The sequence below is a fragment of the Heptranchias perlo genome, chromosome 4 (assembly GCF_035084215.1).
Source record: "Heptranchias perlo isolate sHepPer1 chromosome 4, sHepPer1.hap1, whole genome shotgun sequence".
Taxonomy (NCBI): Eukaryota; Metazoa; Chordata; class Chondrichthyes; order Hexanchiformes; family Hexanchidae; genus Heptranchias; species Heptranchias perlo.
The window spans coordinates 89,583,480-89,610,368 of NC_090328.1; the positions used below are offsets into that span (position 1 = coordinate 89,583,480).

The 26,889-nt window shown below is 44.2% G+C and overlaps 1 protein-coding gene across 5 annotated transcripts in view; it reads right to left on the reverse strand.

Moving 5' to 3' along the window:
• Positions 1-20,844: 20,844 nt before the first annotated feature.
• spata6l (spermatogenesis associated 6-like) overlaps positions 20,845-26,889 on the reverse strand; it is a 90,211-nt gene continuing 84,166 nt past the window's right edge. For 2 of the 5 annotated variants that reach the window (XM_067983291.1, XM_067983289.1), the window contains one exon: positions 20,847-21,667. The gene's annotated coding sequence lies outside the window, so the exon portion shown is untranslated. Of the gene's footprint in view, positions 21,668-26,889 lie in introns of all 5 variants that reach the window. The other 3 variants (XM_067983287.1, XM_067983290.1, XM_067983292.1) reach the window with 3 other exon arrangements.

Genomic DNA, 26,889 nt, shown 5'->3' on the forward strand with positions numbered 1-26,889 from the left:
GTTGCAGCATCTGTCAGTGGAGGACTGCCCCTTTAACTAGAGAGCCTCCAGCTGACAGATCTTACTGCGCATGCGCAGCCCGCCCGACGCACAGATCAGCAGCGGGGAACCCGGAGGAGCAGGTAAGTGAATCCAATTAGTGGGTTGCCTGCTACGATCGCGCGGGAAACCCACTAATTTCATCCGCCGAGAACCCGCATCCCTGCTAAAATCGGGCCCCATGTCTCCAGCCTGGGCACAGATCAGGGATGAATCAGTGGGTGGTACAGCCAATAATAAGAAGGGTACTGGCCCACTGAGTGTTGTGGGGGGTACCTACTTGTAGGTTCAGGCCAGGATCGTGGCCTAAAACTCTGAATATTTAAGATTTGGATTTTTTTTTAAAGCAGCCCCATTAACAGGGGTCAATGAAGCACGGTTTTCCTCCTTCTGTCACAGCAGCAACACCCACTGTAGACTGGACACAGGAATGCCTCACGTTGCAGCTTTCGGAGTAGGCAGCCATAGATGCAGATACACCAACCATTAGAATGCAAAATAGGGAACCTCCCTTGACTCTGGAAATTCAGCCAGGGTCAGCAGTGGAGGCTTCTATTGGGCAAGATCCCAGCCTAATTGCCAGGATCGCAGCCCACGGATTTTCAGAGCCATTGTACTTTCCTAAATATCTCTGCCTTTAGTCCTCCCTCACTGCTTTCAAAAGCCGACTAAAGACGTTTCTCTTCAACAGTTCTTTTGGCCTTGCCCCTTTAAATCCACATTAATTTTCCCCTCCTACTAAACGTCCATTTCATTCTCAATCTATAAAGTGCTCTCGGACATCTTTCTGACATAAAAAACACTATCTAAATCTGAGGTGCTATTGTTTTTGTTGTTGTGCTTACCTCGTCATGGTACCTGGTCCTTGTGAGCAGAACCACAACACTAATGGTTTATGCAAGAAGAGGCCACGAGGCTGGTTTTCATTAGACTATCAGTCAATCCATGGAAAGGCATTATCAATTGCAATACTGTATCACCTGCCAAATAAAGACTGAATCCGGTTTGATGATCTGGAAAATTATCAGCAGTATTGGGCAATTGATATTGTTGGAGAAATCAGCTCACTTGGAAACCCAGTAATGTAACATGTTCCATTTGGCCAGCCATTCATCTTTATGGTTAAAATGATCACAGAAAGAGCACCTGCTATAATTTCATTTTTTCTTCACTTGCACAACATTAGTGGATATATCTCCTATGGAAACCTATTTCAAAGATTTAGAGCATCCACCAGCACTTTTGAGTTTTATTTTATTAACATTTTACCTATTTTGACCATGTTTTCCTAGCAAAGTGGTTTTTGTTATGTACATTGAACAAAGAAGTCAATTACCTGTATGGTTAAAGGATCCTTCTTCTTTGGAGCTGCTCCAGCAATCCCTTTGCTGACCTTCAAAATGCTCAGCTTGGCTGGATTTGACAACATTTTGACGGTCATTAAATACAACCAGTCGCAAGTGGAAAATAAATGCATGAAAACAACAATATTGGAAAGATATCTTTGACCTTTCTTGATGGATGTAAGCTACTTCCATGCAATAAACCATTTAGACAGAGAGAAGTAAGCTTTATTGACTGACTGCGGGGGTCGGTGTCGGGAGTCGTGGGGGTCGGTGTCAGGGATCGGATCGGGAGCAGAGGTGAGATTGAGTCGGGAACGACAGCAATAGAAGGGAGGTCGGGAGTGGTGGCGATGGGGTGGGGAGCAGTGAATAAGACCTTTAATGTGGACTCGGGAGAAGCACTCTTGTGCTCCTCCTGGCTCCACATTCAGGTAAGTTACTTACCTTCTTTGTTGCAGGCGAGCCCTAGGGTTAGGATTCCTAGTGTATGCAAAGGGCCTAACACCTGCTTCAGGGGTGGGCAAAGGACAGCTCTTGTTTGCCCTGTGCTGTGCGGACCAATTTCTAGGCCACAACAAGTGCATCGCACAACTCCAAAACTCCTTCCTTCACTTCAACAAACACTTCTCTTACTTCACTTCTCCCATGCTGATTGGCACTGCTCAAATGCCAGCCTTACCCTCATATACTTTTCGGTTTTCAAGAGAAATTAGAGCACAATGCCCGCCAAGGACAGGCCACTGCAGAGGGCTTCCCCAATTTTGAACCCTGTGAGAAGCAATCAGAAGCAAGTGCAGGTAACTGCAGGTAGAATGCAAAAAGAAAATGTTTTAAACTTTTCCTAGCTTCAGAAATCTTCAATAAAAGGTCTATAGGCTCTTCTCTGTCAGGAGTTCCTCACTTCTGCCTTTAGCTGCTGATACCAACAATTGCTAATACAAACAGGTGTAACTTACCCTGAGTGCAGTAGCAGGACAAATCCAGGAAATTCTCATCCACATTGCCACAGGCTGACCTTATAGAAAGGTTACAGCACGGAAGGAGGCCATTCGGCCCATCGAGTCTGCGCTGGCTCGATGCAAGAGCAACCAGCTAGTGCCACTCCCCCGCCCTATCGCCGTAGCCCTGCAATTCTTTTCCTTTCAAGTACTTATCCAAGTCCCTTTTGAAGGCCATGATCGAACCTGCCTCCACCACCCCCTCGGGCAGTGCATTCCAGATCATATCCACTCGTTGTGTAAAAAAGTTTTTCCACATGTCATCTTTGTTATTTTTCCTTAAATCTATGTCCTCTTGACCCTTCCGCCTAGGGGAACAGTTTCTCTCTATCTACTCCGCCCAGACCCTACATGATTTTGAATACCTCTATCAAATCTCCTCGCAACCTTCTCTGTTCCAAGGAGAACAATTCCAGCTTCTTCAGTCTATCCACGTAACTAAAGTCCCTCATCCCTGGAATCATTCTAGTAAATCTCTTCTGCACCCTCTCTAAGGCCTTCACATCTTTCCTAAAGTGCAATGCCCCGAACTGGACACAATACTTTAGTTGTGGCCGAATCTGTGCTTTATAAAGGATCTTCATGACTTCCATACTTTTGTACTCTATGGGCTCGATTTTCGCACCCCCGAGCGGGTGCGTTCGTGGCGGGGGGGGCTCCGAAAATTGGGGATTCCCTGGGCGGGTCCGGAGCCCGGCTCCAACCCGCCCACTTCCGGGTTCCCCAGTGACGCGCTGACATGTGCGCGCAGCCCCGCATGCGGGACTCCAGCCGGCAATTAAAGCCAGCGGGATGCCACTTAAAGTAATTAACTAGGTACTTTAGGTCATTGACAGACCTGATTGACATGATATTTTAGGAGGGGTGGGATTTTCAAATCAACTGGGACTGTTTCCCGTACTGGGGGAAACACTCCCAGTTCAAATGGACGTATTGCAGCCATCAGCCTGTGGCAGCTGCAAAGGTCCATTTGACAGGTGGTGGGGAGAGACCCTCACTCATTGCAGGAGGCCACTCTGTCACTTTGGACAAAGCTTGGCCTCCACCTCCCTCCTCCTAACAATAAAATTCACCAAATTGCACACTTACCCCGGTGTCCAGACACATGTACCTACGTTGCGGACCCCCTCAAACGTACATCTTCCAGATGGGGGCCGCCGTAGCTGCAGTCATGACCTCCTCGGAGGACGAACAGCATCACCAGCCTCGCCATCCACGCCGTCCACCTCTGACACGTGGAGCTCCACAACAGAGCGCTGTGACACATCCACCTGCACAGCAGGAGGGAGGGCAAACGCAGAGAGAGATGCTTCGCAGAGGGCACTACCCTTGCCACAGGGTCCACAGACAGAGGCTCAGCTTCATGGACCTCTCTGAGCAGCAGTGCACATGGAGGCTCAGAGTCACTCGACATGTAGTCATGGACATCTGCAGCCTCCTTCATGCCGAGCTGCTCCCGGCTGGCCCGAGCACCATCTTCTTACCTGTCGTTGTCAAAGTCACCACTGCCCTCAACAACTTCTCCTTCACATCCTTCCAGGGTGCCATCGGGGACATCACCGAAGTCTCTCAGTCGTCTGCACAAAAGAGCCCTGAAAATACACCTACACCCACTCTGCAGTGACACAATGGGTGGCATCAGTTGTAGGTCTCCATAGTGATACTCAGGAAAGGGCATCATTGCACAAACCAGACAAGATTCGCAAAGACGTGGCAGTAGTGGTGACAATATAATATGTAATGTGAGTTGATCAGAAATTAAATATAGGTAAAAACCATGACAAACCCTCAAATACCCTTGTGCATCCCCTTCATGCTCACGACACGTTTGCCTTATGCTGCCTACTGCACATATGTGATGCATGCCCTCTGGCTGCAGCACAGATTGTGGCAGGTTGAGTGAGGCTGACTGTGAAAGAGATGCATGAGACGGTGAGTATGAGACAGAGCCATGAGATTGCATGAGGATTGGGTTGAGTGGTAGTGGTGGGATGAGTACTGGTGAGGTGAGTAAGTGCAGGTAAGGTGAGGATGAGGTTTGAGTGGGTGTGAGGGGTGATGTGACAGAGTAGTGTTGGCAGTGCAGAAGGAGATGTGGGGTGGGGGTGGTGATGTGGCAGACCGAGTGTAAGGGAATGAGTAAGTGTACTCACTTCGGCTGACCTACTTAGGTCATTGAAGCGCCTCCTGCAGGTGCGCAATATGTTGGTGGTGCAGGGGATCTCCTCTGCCACCTCGAGCCAGGCCTTCTTGGTGGCAGAGGCAGGCCACTTCCTTGCACCCGCCGGGGAGAAGATCTCTGTCCTCCCTCTCCTCCTCACCCCATCCAATAAGACTTGGAGTGAGGCATCATTAAACCTGGGAGCAGCCTTTCCCATGCTGTAATTTTGGGCTGCTCCATGCTGTAATTTTGCCTATTTTCTGCAGCATCAGTCAGTGGAGGACTGCCCCTTTAAATAGGGCTCCTCCAGCTGACAGCCTATGCTGTGCATACGCAGTCTGCCCGCTGCGCAGCTTTCCAGCGCGAAACCTGAAAGCAAAGGTAAGTACTTTCAATCAAGCGGCGATTGTGTGCAGAGCACCCCGATTTCACTGGGCGCGTTACCCACGTGCCCAGTCGACCCCCCACTGCCAACCCGCCACCCTCCTAATATCGGGCCCTATGCCTCTATTTATAAGGTCCAGGATCCCGTATGCTTTTCTAACCGCTTTCTCAACCTGCCCTGCCACCTTCAACGATTTGTGCACACATATCCCTAGACCTCTCTGTTCCTGTACCCCTTTTAGAATTGTGCCCTCTAGTTTATATTGCCTCTCCTCGTTCTTCCTACCGAAATGTATCACTTCGCATTTTTCTGCGTTAAATTTCATCTGCCACGTGTCCACCCATGCAACCAGCCTGTCTATATCATCTTGAAGTCTATCATTATCCTCCTCACTGTTCACTACCCTTCCAAGTTTTGTGTCATCTGCAAATTTTGAAATTGTGCCCTGTACCCTCAAGTCCAAGTCATTAATACATATCAAGAAAAGCAGTGGTCCCAGCATCGACCCCTGGGGAACACCTCTGTGCACCTCCCTCCAGTCCGAAAAACAACTGTTCACCATTACTTTCTGTTTCCTGTTACTTTGCCAATTCTATATCCATGTTGCTACTGCCCCCTTTATTCCATGGGCTGCAATATTGATAAGCCTACCATGCGGCACTTTATCAAACGCCTTTTGAAAGCCCATATACACCACATCATCTGCATTGCCCTTATCTACTCTCTCTGTTACCTCATCAAAAACTCTATCGAGTTAGTTAAACACAATTTGCCTTTAACAAATCTGTGCTGGCTTTCCCCAATCAATCCACACTCGTCCAAGTGACTGCTAATTCTGTACCGGATAATCATTTCTAAAAGTTTCCCCACCACTGAGGTTAAATTGATTGGCCTTTGGTTGCTGGGTTTATCCTTACACCCTTTTTTGAACAAGGGTGTAACATTTGCAATTCTCCAGTCCCCTGGCACCACCCCCGTATCTACGGATCTTTGCAAGATTATGGCCAGTACCTCCGCAATTTCCACCCTTACTTCCCTCAGCAACCTAGGATGCATCCCATCCGGACCGGGTGACTTATCTATTTTAAGTACAGCTAGCTTCTTTATCAATTTTTAGCCCATCCAGTATCTCAACTATATCTTCCTTCACTGAGACTCTGGCAGCATCTTCTTCCTTGGTAAAGACAGATGCAAAGTACTCATTTAGTACCTCGGCCATCCCCTCTGCCTCCATGAGCACATCTCCTTTTTGATCCCTAATCGGCCCCACCCCTCCTCTTACTACCCGTTTACATGCCTGTAGAAGACTTTTGGATTCCCTTTTATGTTGGCTGCCAGTCTATTCTTATTCTCTCTCTTTGCCCCTCCTATTTCCTTTCTCATTTCCCCTTTTAACATTCTATATTCTGCCTGGTTCTCATTTGTGTTATCAGCCTGATGTCTATCATATGCCCCTTTTTTCCATTTCATCTTACTCTTTTAAAAAGTACCTGGACCTGCACCTAAAGTGCTGTAAGCTGCAGGGCTATGGACCGGGTGCAGGATGGTGGGATTAGAATGGGCACCTGGTTGTTCTTCGAGCCGGCGCGGACACGATGGGCCAAATGGCCCCCTTCTGTGCTGTATCTTTTCAATGGTTCTATGGTTCCATGGTTCACTATCTCTTTTGTCATCCAGGAGCTCTGGCTTTAGTTGCTCTACCTTTCTGCTTCGTGGGAATGTGCCTAGACTGTACCCGAACCATCTCCTTTTTAAAGGTCGCTGTCTTTCAATTACAGTTTTGCCTGCCAATCTTTAATTCCAATTTACCCGGGCCAGATCTGTTCTCATCCCATTGAAATTGGCCCTCCTCCAATTGAGTACTTCTACTTTAGACTGGTCCGTGTCCTTTTCCATAGTTATTCTAAACCTTATGATACTATGATCGCTGCTCCCTAAATGCTCCCCCACTGGCACTTGCTCCACTTGGCCCACCTCATTCCCTAGAACCAAGTCCAGCAATGCCTCCTTCCTCGTTGGACTGGAAAGGTACTGGTCAAGAAAGTTATCCTGAACACATTTCAAAAATTCCTGCCCCTCTTTGCCCCTTATATAATTATTGTTATCCCTGTCTATATTAGGATAGTTGAAGTCCCCAGTTATCACTACTGTATAGCTTTTGCACTTCTCTGTAATTTCCCTGCAAATTTGTTCCTTTATATCCTTCCCACTAGTTGGTGGCCTATAGAATACACCCAGTAGTGTAATGGTACCTCTTATTTCTTAACTCTAACCAAATAACTCAATGTAACATTGAGTCTACAGCGCAGAAACAGGCCATTCGGCCCAACTAGTCTATGCCGGCAAATATATGCTAGTTGAGGCAAATATATGCTATTTGCCTCAACTATTCCTTATGGTAGCGCTTTCCACATTCTTACCAGACCTTGTCCTTACTGCATGTAAATGAGGTCAGTGGCGACATGGTGGGTGTCACGGATCTGCTCCAGAAACATGAGGAAACTCGCGGGAAGCGCTATAAACAGCTTCTTCACTGGATAAATTTCCTATGCTGTTTCAGCACTGTTAGTGCGTGGAATCGGAAAGGAAATTCAATTCCTTATTATTCTTTTAATTGTTACTGTGGTAGTCCTTTCCCAGAAACACATTACATGGCAGAACTATGTTAATCTGATCAATTATACCTCTTTTTGGCAACAAAAGTTGTGAAATTATAAAAGTTGGATATCATATTTAATTTGGTAGGGTAAGTAATAGATTGGATGCTGTTCAGAAATAAGGACAGTGCCTGGAAATTGCTGAGTAGAAAGTCTTTTTTTATCTTTATGTTAAATTAGATGTCACATCATCCTCAAGGGCATTACAAACATCTATCTATAAATGTCTACATTTATCAATGAATCAACATGCTCCCATGGGCAGGTTGCTCTAACAATCCTACAGTGGGTGTATTCTATAGACGTAGAGTTCCAAAAACTGTGTTGGCAATATATTCAAACCTATTGCATATCTTGACTGAATTAGCATGTTTCAGGTGCAGGCCCAGGATGCCTTTTTTTCTGCCTATACGAATATGGCAGGCGGCGCACTTCCAGCGCGGAATGTGTACACACACACTACCCACCATATTGGATGCTCTGGCGCCCGTTTTACTCCTGTCGAACGGGCGCAGTGTCAACCAATTTCTAGGCCAATGTATTTTGGAGAATGTGCGTAGAATTGTGGAAAATGGTGAACACACCACTAAAGGGCTTTGATCATGAAAATTAAACTTGCTGATTCGAATTTCAATTCACTGAGTGCATTACAAATTCTTATCTGATATATTCCTTACCATCTCTTTTTAGATATATTCAAATTCAAAGAGGATTATGTTTACACTTGGTTAGTATAAAACTAATCTGCTGTTTTTCTTAACCACACACATTAAGAATACTGAAGCATCAAGAAGGAATTCAGCACCAGGACTGGATTCAAATATCAGATGGTTACAAAAATCTGTGATTAACTCCAGCATTCTTTTGTATTACATTATCAAATTGATGACAATTTTCAATTAAACAGTGATTGCTGATTAAGCAACTATAGCTTGGAACCTTTCTCAGCTTTATGATGAAGAAGCTAAATTAACATGTAGAGAGGAAGTCAGCGTGTTCAGATTGGGACTGGTTTCAGCAGTTCTGATGAAGGGTGCACACCTGAAATGTCAACCTGTCTATTCTCTCTACAGATGCTGCCTGACCTGCTGAGTGTTTCCATTATTTTCTATTTTTGTACAGATTGAGAGTAGCTCCACAATATAAGGTCTCATTATGCCCAACAGTTGGAATACCTTTTTTCTTGTTAGTTCTTAGTAAAATATTAATTGATGTTCCTTAGGCACAGAGCAGAGGAAAAAGAAACCCGTTACAACAGGTCTCTGCTCACAGGACTTCCTGGGACATTCCACTGGGTCTATGCCTGTAGTAGGTGCGGGCTCAGTATGCTATTCCAATGAGGCAGGGCGGCATTTCCGGCATCCCGCTTCATTTTATGAGAACTCGATAGATTGGCATCCCAGTGCAGGGACATCTATGAAAAGCTGGTGCTAATGCTTACCCATGAACTTCTGTCAATTAAGGGGTCAACGGAGGTCCTGGATCAGGCTGAAGAATATGCAGGCATGTAGGAGCATTGATTTTTAACCATATCCCTGCCCCCCAGCTCTAGGATATTTTGAGAATTCTGATTGTTGTCGTCTACCAGCAGCCAGTAGTCCCCAATTTCAGAGGCCTGGAGTGCAGAGAGGCATGCAGATGCGCTCAAATTTCCTGTCCAATTTTTAGGTACAAAGCCCAGCCAACTGGCTGGCCTGTGCCTAGATTTTCTCTGGACCCTACAAATGGCCAGGGGAGGGAAAACATGGGTAGCTGCTTCCTCACAGGCACAGAGCACCTCATCTGCGCTATGCCTGTCAGGCACTCACTCTGTGTCCATAGAGGAAACATCCACCGGCTAATGTTTTCAAAGAATTAATTTTGTAGTTAAATTATACTATGTGATACTAGCATAATAATGCTTAATACATTCATATAAGATTGTTTTGTCTGCTATTTTAATGGCGGAGTTAATCCATTTAAAATACACTAATATGGAACAGAGTGATTTCACCTTACTTAGTTCTTGTTAACGTTGCATTGCTATCAGTGTCAGCTTGGCTCAGTTGGTATAACTTTTGCTTCTAAGACAGAAGATTATAGGACCACAAAATCTTGGCTGACATGTCAGTGGAGCAATGAAGGAGTGCTGCATTGTTGGAGGTGCTGGGGCTGAAATTCTACAGGGATTTCACCTACTTTCTGTCATAACTCTGGTGGGAGACTGGTGCTGTTTGTGGAACCTTGTGTGTAAATTGGCTGCTGTATTTATTTACATAACAACAGTGACTGCATTTTTAAAGGAATCCATTGGTCATAGAGCACTTTGGGAAGTCCTGAGGATGTGATAAGGTGCTACATGCATGCAAGTTCTCTTTTTCTTACCTAGCTTCAGTCAGATCTCAATAAATTGTCCACCTTAAATGTGAGTAACTTCTTTAATATCTTCTCTCTTTAAATAATGACCACTATTAACCCAGCTTTGGAGGATGTACAATTTATAATCTCCTCTTTGAAAATTGAGGCAAAGTACTTATTTAATATCATATAATCATAGAAAGGTTACAGCAAGGAAGGAGGCCATTCGGCCCATCGAGTCCGTGCCGGCTCTATGCAAGAGCAATCCAGCTAGTCCCGCTCCCTAGCCCTTTCCCCGTAGCCCTGCAAATTTTTTCCATTATTCAAGAAGGGGAGTAGGGAAAAACCGGGGAACTACAGGCCAGTGAGCCTAACATCAGTGGTAGGAAAATTATTGGAAAAAATTCTGAAGGACAAAATTAGTCTCCACTTGGAGAAGCAAGGATTAATCAGGGATAGTCAACATGGCTTTGTCAAGGGAAGATCATGTCTGACTAATTTGATTGAATTTTTTGAGGGGGTGACTAGGCGTGTGGATGAGGGTAACGCAGTGGATGTGGTATACATGGATTTCAGTAAGGCCTTCGATAAAGTCCCCCACAGGAGACTGGTCAAGAAGGTACGAGCCCATGGAATCCAGGGTGCCTTGGCACTTTGGATACAAAACTGGCTTAGTGGCAGAAGGCAGAGGGTGATGGTCGAAGGTTGTTTTTGTGACTGGAAGCCTGTGGCCAGTGGGGTACCACAGGGATCGGTGCTGGGTCCCTTGCTGTTTGTGGTCTACATTAATGACTTGGATATGAATGTAAAAGGTATGATCAGTAAGTTCGCTGATGATACAAAGATTGGTAGGGTGGTAAATAGTAAGGAGGATAGCCTCAGTCTGCAGGACGATATAGATGGGTTGGTCAGATGGGCGGAACAGTGGCAAATGGAATTTAACCCGGAAACGTGCGAGGTGATGCACTTTGGAGGGACTAACAAGGCAAGGGAATACACAATGAATGGGAGGACCCTAGGCAAGACAGAGGGTCAGAGGGATCTTGGTGTGCAAGTTCACAGATCCCTGAAGGCGGCGGAACAGGTAGATAAGGTGGTAAAGAAGGCATATGGGATACTTGCCTTTATTAGCCGAGGCATAGAATATAAGAGCAAGGAGGTTATGATGGAGCTGTATAAAACACTGGTTAGGCCACAGCTGGAGTACTGTGTGCAGTTCTGGTCGCCACACTACAGGAAGGATGTGATCGCTTTGGAGAGGGTGCAGAGGAGATTCACCAGGATGTTACCAGGGCTGGAGCGCTTCAGCTATGAAGAGAGACTGGGAAGATTGGGTTTGTTTTCCTTGGAGCAGAGGAGGCTGAGGGGGGACATGATTGAGGTGTACAAAATTATGAGGGGCACAGATAGGATGGATACTAAGGAGCTTTTTCCCTTCGTTGAGGGTTCTATAACAAGGGGACATAGATTCAAGGTAAAAGGCGGGAGGTTTAGAGGGGATTTGAGAAAGAACTTTTTCACCCAGAGGGTGGTTGGAGTCTGGAACTCACTGCCTGAAAGGGTTGTGGAGGCAGGAACCCTCACAACATTCAAGAAGCATTTGGATGAGCACTTGAAATGCCATAGCATACAAGGCTACGGACCAAATGCTGGAATATGGGATTAGAGTAGACAGGGCTGATGGCCGGCGCGGACACGATGGGCCGAAGGGCCTCTATCCGTGCTGTATGACTCTATGACTCTAAGTACTTATCCAGTTCTCTTTTGAAGGCCATGATTGAATCTGCCTCCAACACCCTCTCGTGCAGTACACTCCAGATCCTAACCACTCGCTATGTAAAAAAGTTTTTCCTCATGTCACCTTTGGTTCTTTTGCCAATAACCTTAAATCTATGTCCTCTGGTTCTTGACCCTTCCGCCAACAGGAACAGTTTCTCTCTATCTACTCTTCATGATTTTGAATACCTCTATCAAATTGCCTCGCAATCTTCTCTGTTCCAAGGAGAAACACCCCAGCTTCTCCAGTCTTTCCACTTGACTAAAGTCCCTCATCCTTGGAATCATTCTAGTAAATCTCTTCTGCACCCTCTCTAAGGCCTTCACATCTTTCCTAAAGTGCGGTGCCCAGAAATGGACACAATACTCCATTTGTGGGTGAACCTGTGTTTTATAAAGGTTCATCATGACTTCCATACTTTTGTACTCCATGCCTCTATTAATAAAACCCAGGATCCCGTATGCTTTTTTAACCGCATTCTCAACCTGCCCTGCCGCCTTCAACGATTTGTGCTTATAAACCCCCAGATCTCTCTGTTCCTATATATCTGCCATTCACTCACTCCACTACAAGTTTGTCTCCTTCACCACTTAGTGGCCCTATCTTGACTATTCTGTTACTACTAATACGTCCATAAAAAGCTTTTTTATTGTCCTTTATGCTTTTTTACTAATTTTCTCTCTAATTTCCCTATTCATCCACAGAACCCCACCCTTTGGTACACTTCCTCTTTTTCTTACTAGAACATACTTGATGGGCAACCTTTCCATCTCTTGTTTACATATTTCCCATTGCTAATTTACAGCTCTATTTGCCAGTTTTTCCTTCCACATAATCTGCACAAGGTCCGTTTTTATCTTACCATAAATAGATTTTTTTCAGTCAAGTACTTTTGTCCATGACTTTTCTTTTTCCTTTTCTATCCTATGCTGCACCAAGTTATATTGTGGTCACTGCTTCCAAAATGTTCCTCTACTTTGGGTTACCTACTTGTTCTGTCTCATTACCCAGAATTAGATCAATTGGTGCTTCCTTGCTTGTTGGAGTAGCAAAATATTGACTGAGAAAACAGTTCTGAATATAGTGCAATAAAAAATCCCTTCCATCTCTCACCACATCAATTTTCTCTATCGCAGTCTATTTTTGGATAATTCAAATCTTCTACAACTATAACTGTATTGCTAATACATGCTTCTTTAATTTGTCTACAAATTTCATCCTTGATTTCCTTTCCATTGTTCAGCAGTCTATAATATACTCCCAGTAATGTGACCGATCCCTTGCTATTCCTCACCTCAATTCAAAGGGATTCTGTTTGGATCACTAAATTCATTAAAACAACAATTGCAATAACTTTAAAACCAAAAAAAGAAAAAGATATATGATGGAAACCTCTTTGTAAAAAGAATATCAACCAAATGACAGCATATAAAAAAACTTCAAATCAGTGGCATGTTAAAATTTATTTTACAAATATTTACAAATACTTGTATCCTTATACAAATCTTTACTGATTGATATGACTCCTTTGATTCTACTTTAAATATAACATTCAAATAGTTCAACAGAGTAAATAAAAACTTAAATGACAAATAATTAACAAAAACAAATGAGTAATGCTCATTTTAAACACTTGTTACATTGGGTCTTCACCCAGTTTATCCTCTCGGCAAACATTTTCAACTTGATACTAGTCTGGACAGGCTATATTAAACATGAATAAAATGAGAATGTTTGTCTTTGATATCTCTTTGTTTTACCCTTCTAAAGTGCATGCTAACATTTTGAGAGACAGCAGGCTATACTATTATAGTTCTTACATAATTAACAGGAAATACGAAAAACAATATTTGAGAAAATTAGGCAAGCAATTAAAAAGATACAAAACAGGAAAGGTCAAATCTGCACTCTTTGTTTGTCGTTTCAACTATATTAAAATTGTCAGATCAACCTGTATTGGTTATTGCAAGTATAAATAGTCACACTTTATTATTGCAAAACATGTGCCATCCAAACTTTGACTTCCAATGTTACATTTACATATAAGTTATTGGGAGCCCGGCTCTGCCAACAGAAATGTGACAGAGCAGAATTTCCAGCCACCAATGGAGCATATTGCAGCCCCTTCCCAAATTGTGAGGAGGGGTTATTAACATAGGTGATGTGAGATGTCAATGCCTGTAAGCGCACTACAGTGGCGCCTGTCCTGACAGAGGCCTGCCATCAAGCTAACTTATTTTGATCCTTCTACCTCAGCCATTGATTAATTATCTTGTGCCCCACTTTTTGCTATCTGGAGCCAACACAAAAAGAGACAGAAAAGAACAGAAGAGAGACAGAAGTATTGTTGAATTTTAACTTTTCATTCAACATTTTTCTTGGTAATTTTGGAATATCTTTTCATTACAGAAACAAAAAGTTACTCCCAACATTTCAGTAACGTTGGTGATAGTAAGTGACTATTCAGCTTCACAATGTGTGACAGGAATGCACTAAAAATGGTCCAATCCAAAGAATATGTAGTATTTTATGGAGAAACTTGGGCTGTAAGGATTAAAAGATAATGGAAAATTTCAAAATTTATTTGTGAAGTAAATGATGTTTTTTCAGTTTCTGCTGATATGCCAATTTTCTTTTGAACAAATGTTTCGTTTTAGACAGCATTTGACCGTGCATGTCTCCAAAACAATACTTTTTTAACAAAAATTTTAACAGTTGGCCAGGTTTGTTAGGACATGGCTTTCTAGGCCTGACAATGTGGTTCTGGCTGGGCAGCACCAGGATATTTGCGGATCGGGTGCTGGCAAACAGCTGACTTTGCAGTATTATGCAAGGTCAGCTACTTTTAAAAGATTTTATGTGCTCACGGCACCTAGCCCTTGACGTGCATTGTAGAGCAGGCTGGATTATGGAGCGCGATCTAGCAGCCCAGCTATTGGGAAAAATTATATAGACGTAATCACTTAAAGATAACGTGAACTCACAGGGGGAACAGGATACTTTAAAAAAATTATCTTTTAATATATATATATATATTTAAAAACTTTTAATATTTTTTTGTTTTTAATGTTTTTGTCAAGCCTATAGCTCTGATTTTAACCTAATCCACATGGCGAGAATGGGACACGTTCGGCTCAGGTGTCCGATTTACATCCTGCCTGATTATACGCTCCATTGACTTTAATGGAACAGAAAATCGGGTGGGTGGAGTGTAAATCGAGCAGCTGACTCTAACCCGACCTGTTCTCGCCGGGTGGGCTAGATTAAAATCAGGGCTTGTATGTGGGACGGAGGAATAAAGTGTTAGGGGGCCAAAAAACAGGGAGGGACAATAAAAATGACAGGTCCAAAACAACCTAATGTTAAAGCCTGAAAGAGAGCCTGTGAGCAAATGGTGAAGCAGTGCAGTCCTTGAACTCCTGTTAGATGTTTGGTAAAGTAAACGTGTTGCTGTAAAAGATGAATGCGAGAAGGGTACTCAAGAGCACTCTCTCCATGAAATGGCAGAACACCACGCTGGATATAGGGGACAGGCATGCAGTATATTGTGTACAGTGTCTTCAAGATGCTGGAACAAATGCGGGAAAAGATGGTATATCATAAGAAGCTTGGCAATATTAGATTACTCAACAGTATCATGTACAAGGTTGATGGTGCAACATGCAACAAAATGTTGTCTTTCAACCTGTGCCACATGTATCACTCATCAAAGTCAAGCCCTCAAACAAACTTACAGCTTGTTTGTTGCATCTCACATATACCAATACTTGAGCAGGGTACACACTTCAGCTACAACTTACAATGAACAGCCTTGCCACACTCACATCTTGGGTCGTGAATATTTGGAATTCTCTACACCAGAAGGCTAGGATACTCAGACGTTGAGTATATTCAAGACTGAGATCGATAGATTTTTGGACTCTAAGGGAATCAAGGGATATGGGGATCGGGTGGGAAAGTGGAGTTGAGGTTGAAGATCAGCCATGATCTTATTGAATGGCAGAGCAAACTCGAGGGGCCGTATGGTCAACTCCTGCTCCTATTTCTTATATTCTTATCTTCTAAGGGCTTCACACATTAAACCTCTTCATATCATTGACCTCTGGTAGTTTGAGAAATGCAGCAGCATGGTGACATTGGGCATCTTGCTATGCTATTCAGTGGAAAAGGAAAGAAAATGCGGCCTGTTTTATCTGTAAGCAGCACATTAGCTGATATTGCTGTCGGAAGCCACACACGTAAGAATTGAGGGAAGTGCTATGTTGGTATTTGCCTGCAAATAGCAAAGTTTTGCAACAGGCTTCCTGCTGACCCACAGGAAGTTGAGGCTGTTGTCCTCAGTCGTTGACAGGTGCCAAGGTCTGCACCTATGGTCTATGACCTGCTGATCTCTGGCAACTTTCTTTCATCTTGTACCACCTTATCAACAAAATACTGTAACTGAGGTAATTTAAAAACAAATTCATCTTGAGTAAAAAAAACGTTTTACCCACCCATCTGACTTAAATTGGGTAGGGAACAATTAAAATGGGGCAGGGGATTTACCCATTCGCTCCCGCCCCGATCTTTTATTTTATTCGTTCATGGGATGTGGGCGTCGCTGGCGAGCCCGGCATTTATTGCCCATCCCTAATTGCCCGTGAGAAGGTGGTGGTGAGCCGCCTTCTTGAACCGCTGCAGTCCGAGCGGTGAAGGTTCTCCTACAGTGCGGTTAGGAAGGGAGTTCCAGGATTTTGACTCAGCGACGATGAAGGAACGGCAATATATTTCCAAGTCGGGATGGTGTGTGACTTGGAGGGGAACGTGCAGGTGGTGTTGTTCCCATGTACCTGCTGCTCTTGTACTTCTAGGTGGTAGAGGTCGCGGGTTTGGGAGGTGCTGTCAAAGAAGCCTTGGCGAGTTGCTGCAGTGCATCCTGTGGATGGTACACACTGCAGGCACTGCGCGCCGGTGGTGAAGGGAGTGATCGTATAGGGTGGTGGATGGGGTACCAATCAAGCGGGCTGCTTTGTCCTGGATGGTGTTGAGCTTCTTGAGTGTTGTTGGAGCTGCACTCACCCAAGCAAGCGGAGAGTATTCCATCACACTCCTGACTTGTGCCTTGTGGATGGTGGAAAGGCTTTGGGGAGTCAGGAGGTGAGTCACTCGCCGCAGAATACCCAGCCTCTGGCCTGCTCGTGTAGCCACAGTATTAATATGGCTGGTCCAGTTAAGTTTCTGGTCAATGGTGACCCCCAGGATGTTGATGGTGGGGGATTCGGCGATGTTAATGCTGTTGAATGTCAAGGGGACGTGGTTAGACTCTCTCTTGTTGGAGATGGTCATTGCCTGGCACTTGTCTGGCGCGAATGTTACTTGCCACTTATCAGCCCAAGCCTGGATGTTGTTCAGGTCTTGCTGCATGCGGGCACGGACTGCTTCACTATCTGAGGGGTTGCGAATGCAACTGAACACTGTGCAATCATCAGCGAACATCCCCATTTCTGACCTTATGATGGAGGGAAGGTCATTGATGAAGCAGCTGAAGATGGTGGGGCCTGGGACACTGCCCTGAGGAACTCCTGCAGCAATGTCCTGGGGCTGAGATGATTGGCCTCCAACAACCACTACCATCTTCCTTTGTGCTAGGTATGACTCCAGCCACTGGAGAGTTTTCCCCCTGATTCCCATTGACTTCAATTTTACCAGGGCTCCTTGGTGCCACACTCGGTCAAATGCTGCCTTGATGTCAAGGGCAGTCACTCTCACCTCACCTCTGGAATTCAGCTCTTTTGTCCATGTTTGGACCAAGGCCGAAATGAGGTCTGGAGCCGAGTGGTCCTGGCGGAACCCAAACTGAGCATCGGTGAGCAGGTTATTGGTGAGTAAGTGCCGTTTGATAGCACTGTCGACGACACCTTTCATCACTTTGCTGATGATTGAGAGTGGACTGATGGGGCAGTAATTGGCTGGATTGGATTTGTCCTGCTTTTTATGGATCGGACATACCTGGGCAATTTTCCACATTGTCGGGTAGATGCCAGTGTTGTAACTGTACTGGAACAGCTTGGCTAGAGGCGCGGCTAGTTCTGGAGCACAAGTCTTCAGCACTACAGCCGGGATGTTGTTGGGGCCCATAGCCTTTGCTGTATCCAGTGCACTCAGCCGTTTCTTGATATCACCTGGAGTGAATCGAATTGGCTGAAGACTGGCTTCTGTGATGGTGGGGATATCGGGAGGCGGCCGAGATGGATCATCCACTCGGCACTTCTGGCTGAAGATGGTTGCAAACGCTTCAGCCTTGTCTTTTGCACTCACGTGCTGGACTCCGCCATCGTTGAGGATGGGGATGTTTACAGAGCTTCCTCCTCCCGTTAGATGTTTAATTGTCCACCACCATTCACAACTGGATGTGGCAGGACTGCAGAGCTTTGATCTGATCCATTGGTTGTGGAATCGCTTAGCTCTGTCTATAGCATGTTGCTTCCGCTGTTTAGCATGCATGTAGTCCTCAGTTGTAGCTTCACCAGGTTGGCACCTCATTTTTAGGTATGCCTGGTGCTGCTTCTCGGATGCTTTTCTACACTCCTCATTGAACCAGGGTTAATCCACTGGTTTGTTGGTAATGGTAGAGTGAGGAATATGCCGGGCCATGAGGTTACAGATTGTGCTGGAATACAATTCTGCTGCTGCTGATGGCCCACAGCGCCTCATGGATGCCCAGTTTTGAGCTGCTAGATCTGTTCTGAATCTATCCCATTTAGCACGGTGGTAGTGCCACACAACACGTTGGATGGTGTCCTCAGTGTGAAGACGGGACTTCATCTCCACGAGGACTGTGCGGTGGTCACTCCTACCAATACTGTCATGGACAGATGCATCTGCGACAGGTAGATTGGTGAGGACGAGGTCAAGTAAGTTTTTCCCTCGTGTTGGTTCGCTCACCACCTGCCACAGGCCCAGTCTAGCAGCTGTGTCCTTCAGGACTCGGCCAGCTCGGTCAGTAGTGGTGCTACCGAGCCACTCTTGGTGATGGACATTGAAGTCCCCCACCCAGAGTACATTCTGTGCCCTTGCTACCCTCAGTGCTTCCTCCAAGTAGTGTTCAACATGGAGGAGGACTGATTCATCAGCTGAGGGGGGGCGGTAGGTGGTAATCAGCAGGAGGTTTCCTTGCCCATGTTTGACCTGATGCCATGAGATTTCATGGAGTCCTGAGTCAATGTTGAGGACTCCCAGGGCCACTCCCTCCTGACTGTATATCACTGTACCACCACCTCTGGTGGGTCTGTCCTGCCGGTGGGACAGGACATACCCAGGGATGGTGATGGAAGAGTCTGGGACGTTGGCTGAAAGGTATGATTCTGTGAGTATGGCTATGTCAGGCTGTTGCTTGACTAGTCTGTGGGACAGCTCTCCCAATTTTGGCACAAGTCCCCAGATGTTAGTGAGGAGGACCTTGCAGGGTCGACTGGGCTTGGTTTGCCTTTGTCGTGTCCGGTGCCTAGTGGTCCGATGCCGGGTGGTCCATCCGGTTTCATTCTTATTGCAACTTTTTTTAGCGAGATTTTACAACTGAGTGGCTTGCTAGGCCATTTCAGAGGGCAATTAAGAATCAACCACATTGCTGTGGGTCTGGAGTCACATATAGGCCAGACCGGGTAAGGACGGCAGGTTTCCTTCCCTAAAGGACATTAGTGAACCAGATGGGTTTTTACGACAATCCGGTAGTTTCATGGCCACCATTACTGACACTAGTATTTTAATTCCAGATTTTATTTAATTAATTGAATTTAATTGGATTATTAGTCCGGGCCTCTGGATTATTAGTCCAGTAACATAACCACTATGCTACCGTACCCTAGCCAACTACAACTTTAAATTACAAGTTGCAAGGACACCTGCTGGAAGCTGGCAGGTTCCTTCTTTAAATATGCAGATCAGACTGTGATGATGTCATTTGGGCTCGACTGCTATTTTTACCTGAGGCCTGAGCCTCCCAGGCTTCCCAGTCAGGCCAAAGTTGCTGGAATCCCAATCCATGGTCAGACAAATCCAAATAAGTGTAATTTTTTTTAAAACAGATTTCCACGTGGGCTAGGAGGAGCTGGCCCCACAAGGAAACCTTTGGCTTCCCCTGCCCCGGGCTTCCACCCCCCCATCCCCTGCCCCAACTGCGATTCCCCTTCCCAAGCCCTCCGATCCACTTACCTTGTGCCAGGAAACGTTCTCCCGGGTACCCAGCAGCTGCCTCCAAATCACCTGATGTTAACAGGAAGCTACGTCCCGCCGACTTCCCAGCCATTTTGGTTGGTAAGTGGCATGCTAATGATGCCCAGCCATTAAAATCGGCCGAGCCTCCCTGCTGCTGCTCCTGGATGGGCCAGCCGCACGCTACGCCATGTTCCCGCCCGGGAGTAAATGTCGACTCCAATACTGCACTAAAAACATTGAAAAATAAAAAAAATTACAAAGATTTTGTCACTTTAAGCACTCCTGTACTCATGGGCTTCTCTTGCTCACGTTCCAAATAGATGTTGAAGAAAACAAGAACAAAACCAGCACAAATAGTGGATTATGGTGCTATGTGCTCTTTTAAGTAATTTTACATGATATCTGGGGCCTTAATGAGGCTTTCTCATGACTTGTGCAGAAGACCTCAACACCACAGGTTCTGCTCGGTGTGTAGCAGGAGAACAGCAGGACTCAGGCTTATGTCCCAGATTATGCGGAGAGCCAGGGCTTGTAGCACTGCATCACTACTGGTGCACAAGAGCACATTATCGGCTCCGGGTCCTCAACAATTATCTGTATCTCCTTTCCTTTGCGACCCACCATGAGACTGCTCTTATATTTCAGGCCATAGCATCTCAATACTCAACACAGTATTCTAGTTATTGCAATTGACTCTGAATGTGGCTTGTATTATCTCAAACTATGACAAATGTGGTAGGACAGAGAAGATGTTTCATTTTCACAATATTAAAAATGATTACTTTCAATGAAATATTTGGAGAATAAAATGTTGTGGTCCCCTATAAATGTTAAGTTGAAGAGGGAGGAGGTCGGCCTTCTACATTGCGGTCCAATTGAATTAATCTAACCTGTAATGCAAATTTAAAATATTATTATGTTTAATCTAAACATTCTGTCTTGTAGTACAATATTCATAGCAAAACTAGAACTGAGATAAGAGAAATTGGACAGTCTGCTTTTCAGCTAACTGCAGATGCTGTAAATTACTTAAGGACCAGGGAAGAGATATTCTTAGCTATTGATACTGAGGTGAATTAAATGAGCTACCCATACCATTCCTTGTCTGACAGTCCATAAATAAGCATGGAATCCATGCCCTTGTGTTAAGGAGAACTGCCTAAAAAAAAAACTATGCATTAAAGTTGGCCTATTAAATCAGCAAATCATTTAGTTGGAAAGGACTTTTTATTGAGTGGCCCCTTGAACAGTGCTGAGCTGACAATCTACTGCTAGTTTAGTCTGTTGTCTTCCACCAACTGACATTAATCAGCAATTGGGCCTTTTGAGGACATGAAACCATCTGCAATTTTCTCCTCTGTTGGTGTAGCATTAAATTGCACTTACTGAAACTGCACATTGGTACAGTTGATGCTTTAATCCGAAGTATTTGAAATGACAACTAAAACTGGTGATTTTACTGATTAGTCAACAAAGATAAAAACACATAGGTCACGTACAATTAATTGAGCAAACCAAAAATTGGTTAAAGATTCCATTTGATAAAAAAGCAAGCCAGTCACTCACAATCTGGTGCACTAGTGCACCACTGTACTGCAATGGTCCTTACATTACTAACACCAGCGATATCTGAATAGTTACGTTATATAGCTGCAGTTAAGAGAATTACATTACACATCGTTGACAAATTTATGCTTGTTTTATTTGTCCAAGTTTTGTAGCACCAGTAGAATCCAGGAAGATCTCTTGTTGACTGTAGTTTGTGCACGATGTGCTGTTAAAACAATGAAGTAGTGCATTTTATATTAAATTATGATGCTTTTTATCTCAAGGAAAAAAATCACTTGCATACAACTGTTTTACTTGCATTAAAAAGTCAGTTTGCTTATCTGTAAAGTTTAGTACATAAAAACTCATAACAGTTTAATAGACTTTTTAAAAAAATCTTGAAGATATAAAGAACATCGAAGCAACAAAGAGCTTTCTTTAAAATGCTATAATTAAAGTAATAATCCTGGAAATATCTGACACAACAAATAGCTAATCTTGTGTGATAAATGTCAACCAGTTTCTTTCTGGTTTAGAATTATTTATTCATTATTTTGCGTATGTAGACTCGACATGCAAATCCAGCCATTTTAGAGCATTGTCATCACCAGCATGCAAAGTGTGTAGAGATTAGTTAGTGGGCATGATTCATAGACATGGGACATGGTTTGTATTTGTCCACAAGGTCATTTGCCGTCATCACGATGACCCCATAGGTAAAGATTTGAGGCACGCTGTCCCGGTCCAGGTCGAAAGCGGTTGAAAAGTGCCCAACTATGACTTGGACAGTTGAATCCTGGTTGATGGACTGCAGAGTTGGAGATGATATGGTGATTTAAAGGACCATCTGCTGTCCACTCTTCATGCCACCGAGTTGATAAGGTAAAGTAAAAGGAGTCAGAAAAGATTGACCATATTGGGTGCCTCAAAGAGAGCCGCGCTGTTGGTGGATGGAACAAACTAGAGTGAATTGGCAACATGATTTAGTCACAAAGTCTATTCACCAATTTTGCTACTACATCTGAACGATGAAGTTGTGGAGGAGCTATGTTGCAGAGGAGTGCTGACCATGGGATGGGAGTAGGGCATAATGTGCCTGACACAAGGTGCATAGTAGTGTGCAGATGTGTGTCCACCAGCTTAATGTGAAGTGAGCAGCCCAGACAGGAATGTAATATTCTGTAACTGAACAGCAGAGTGCAAGAGCAGATGAGCTTAAAGTGGAGGTGTTTGCCCCCAGGCAGAGCTGGCAAGATTGGCGAATAGGTTATTTTAGGATTAGAATAGAGACTGCAGATGAAAAACTGAATGGTCTATCAATCTTGAAGTTAAGACTGATCTGTGTTGAGATTTTTGTGATGGCTTTGACTCAGGGATACTGCTCTTGCCTTAAATCAAGAGATCACCAGTGTCGAGAGCACTGACTTACCTGATGTTGTCCAGGAAAGAATCACTCTTGTAAATCCTATTCAGGAGAATTGCTGGTCATTCTAGAGATAAGTCTAGGAGAAAAGCTAATGCAGATTTGGTAGGAAGCTATGTCGTTCTTGGAAGATAAGCACCTCAAACATTGGCTGTAATCGTTTGCCACTGTGAAGACCTATAGGCATTTTATACAGAGCTTGATGCCAGGAGAAATCTGCAATGTACTTGGCATAATTTTGAGGCAACATTTGACAAAGTAAAAGGGCATGTCTAACTTTGAATAAAAACCCCAAAAAATAAAACTTTCCATGTGGGAAATGTTAGTAGGAGCATAAATAGTGGGTGGAAGAACTAACGCATCATCTACACGGCGAGGAAAAGTTACATGCATGGTATCCATTACCATCCAGATCAAAAGTTTTCTTAAAGCGACTTCATCCTCAATGATTCTCTCTGTTCTCAACCTTTGTTCTCACGTCCTCCACATACTCTTGCAGTATGCAGAGGATGCTAGAATAAAGCAGAACACATCACCTTCTAAGTGATGTATTTAGAAGGAGAAATTGTGTCCAGTTCTGGGCACTGCACTTCAGGAAAGATGTAAAGGCCTTAGAAAGGGGGTAGAAGAGGTTCACTAGAATGATTCCAGGGATGAGGGACTTTAGTTACATGGATGGACTGGAGAAGCTGGGGTTCTTCTCCTTGGAACAGAGAAGGTTGCGAGGAGAGTTGATAGAGGTATTCAAAATCATGAAGGGTCTAGACAGAGTAGATAGGGAGAAACTGTTCCCATTGGCGAAAGGGTCAAGGACCAGAGAACATAGATTTAAGGTGATTGCCAAAAGAACTAAAGGTGACATGAGGAAAAACTTTTTTACACAGCTAGAAGGACAAGAGCAGCAGGCATATGGGAAAAACACCACCTGCACGTTCTCCTCCAAGTCACACACCATCCTGGCTTGGAAATATATCGCCGTTCCTTCATCGTCGCTGGGTCAAAATCCTGGAACTCCCTTCCTAACAGCACAGTGGGAGAACAGTCACCACACGGACTGCAGCGGTTCAAGAAGGCGGTTCACCACCACCTTCTCAAGGGCAATTAGGGATGGGCAATAAATGCCGGCCTCGCCAGCGACGCCCACATCCCATGAACGAATAAAAAAAAAGTGGTTAGGATCTGGAATTCACTGCCCGAGGGGGTGGTGGAGGCAGATTCAATCATAGCCATCAAAAGGCAACTGGATAAGTACTTGAAAGGAAAACATTTGCACGGCTATGGGGAAAGGGCTAGGGAGTGGGACTAGCTGGATTGCTCTTGCATAGAGCTCGCTCGGACTCGATGGGCCAAATGGCCTCCTTCCTTGCTGTCACCTTTCTATGATTCTATGTGTGCCTGTAATTTGCATAGGGGTTATCTGGCAGGAAATTGTTGGAACCCCAAGAGAAATGGTATTTTGCCAGGGATTCAGCCGGTCTCCTGCCAAAGTATTAGCAATCAGGAGAACCCCACAAAACTTCAAGGCCATGATGTTTAGTTTAGATGTAAAAGGAAGTAAGCTCAAAAATGTGTTCTGTGGATATCTTACCTTCTTCCTTCAACCTCAATCTCAACTTCAATGTGTGTACTTAAAAATTGGGTCTCAACTAAAGATACAACTATTTAATTGATGATATGCAAATAGTGTGGACAGAAAAACTAACTGTTCATTAAACTTGAAGGGTTAAATTGTCGGTCGTAAAAATGGTACAACGTATACAATTTCTGGGTGTGAGATCCTGTGCCCTAAATGTGGCGGCAAGCTGGCTGCCGTTATATTGGACCATACTGCTGGTCCCCAGCGGCCACCTAAAAGCTGCATTAGCCTAATTTAAAAACGCAAAGAAGGGTTCTGCACCTGTTGCAATACCCTTTTGCCATTAGTGGGAGACTTGCGCTGTGCAAGCTCTAACAGGTTTTTTGGTTAAAACAGTGGCCTAACCGCTGGTGGGGAAGTCTAGGACCAGGGGATACAACCTAAAATCAGAGCCAGGCCTTTCAGGAGAGAAGTTAGGAAACCCTTCTTCATGCAAAGGGCGGTAGAAGTATGGAACTCTCTCCTACAAAAAGCAGTAGATACTAACTCAATTAATAATTTTAAATCTGAAATCGGGTTTGAACTAATTTGGCAGGGGGATGGGTACCAGGATGAAACGTTAGAGAGAAGAAACAAGGTGGACAGAGGACTAGGACAGGCAAATAGCACTAGAGTAAAGAATAATTTAGAAATAGAAGGGATCAGACAGGGGGCAAAAGTGAGTTTGAAGTGCATGTATGTAAATGCACTTAGCATGGTAAATAAGATTGGTGATCTGCAGACACAAGTCACCACATGGAACTATAATATAGTGGCAATAACAAACACCTGGCTCAAAGAAGGGGAGGATTGGGAACTTAATATTCCTGGTTACAAAGTATTCAAGAAAGATAGAGAAGGACAAAAAGGAGGGACGGGGGTGGCAGTATTGATCAAAGAAACTATTATAGCACTGGAAAGGGATGATGTAGTTGAGAGGTCAAAGACAGAATCTATTTGGTTAGAATTAAAGAACAATAGATGAGCTATTATGCTACTGGGTGTACACTATAGGCCACTAAATAGTGGGAAGGAGATAGAGGAGCAAATATTCAGGCAAATTATAGGAAGATGCAAGAATCATAGAGTAATGATAATGGGAGACTTCAAGTATCCCAAAATAGACTGAGATAGTAATAGTGTAAGGGGAAAAAGGGGGAGGAATTCCTGAAATGTGTACAAGAGAACATTCTTGATCAGTGTGTTTCCAGCCCAATGAAGAAGGAAGCAGTGCTGGATCTAATTCTGGGGAATGAAGTGGGGCAAGTGGAGCATGTTTCAGTGGGAGAGCATTTGGGGAACAGTGATTATAATATCATCAGGTTTACAATAGTTATGGAAAAGGACAAGGTACAATCAAGCGTAAAAATACTTAACTGGAGGAGGGCAAATTTCAGTGAGTTAAAAAGGGATCTGGCCCAGGGATTGAACAATGGGAGTCCTTCTAGGTGGAGATGGTTCAAGTACAGGGAAGACAAATTCCCACGAGGGAGCAAGGAAGGGGATCCAAAGCTAGAGCTCCATGGATGAATGACGATATAGAGATTAAAATTAAATAGAAAAAGGAGACTTATGGCAAATGTAAGTTTCATAATACAGTAGAATACAAGCTGAATACAGAAAGTACAGTGGAGATATAAAAAAAGGGAATAAGAAGGGCAAAGAGAGAGTATGAGAATAGATTAGTGACTAACAGAAAAGGCAACACAAAAGTTTTTTATAAACATATAAATAATAAAAGGATCGTCAAAGGAACGGTGGGGCCGATTAGGGACCAAAAAGGAGATTTTCTTGTGGAGACGAAGTGTGTGGCTCAGGTACTAAATGAGTACTTAGCATCCGTCTTCACTAGAGAAGAGGATGCTGCCAATGTAGCAGTGAAGGAGGAGGTGGTAATGATATTGGATAGGATAAAAATACATAAAGAGGTGGTACTTAAAAAGTTGGCAGTACTCAAAGTAGAAAAGTCACCTGGTCCGGATGGTACGCATCCTAGGTTACTGAGGCAAGTAAGGGTGGAACTATTGGGGGCTATGGCCACAATCGTCCAATCTTCCTTAGATATGGGAACATTGCCAGAGGATTGGAGGATTGCAAATATTATACCACTGTTCAAAAAAGGGGAGAGGGGTAAACCCAGCAATTACAGGCCAGTCAGCTTAATAGTGTTGGGGAAAATTTTAGAGACAATAATCCGGGACAAAATTAATTGGCACTTGGAAAAATATGGGTTAATAAATGAAAGCCAGCATGGATTTGGTAAAGGCAAATCATGTTTGATTCACTTGATTGACTTCTTTGATGAAGTAATGGAGAAGGTTGATGAGAGTAGTGCGGTTAATGTTGTGTATGTGGACTTTCAAAAGGCGTTGGATAAAGTAGCAAAATTGAAGCCCATGGGATTAAAGAG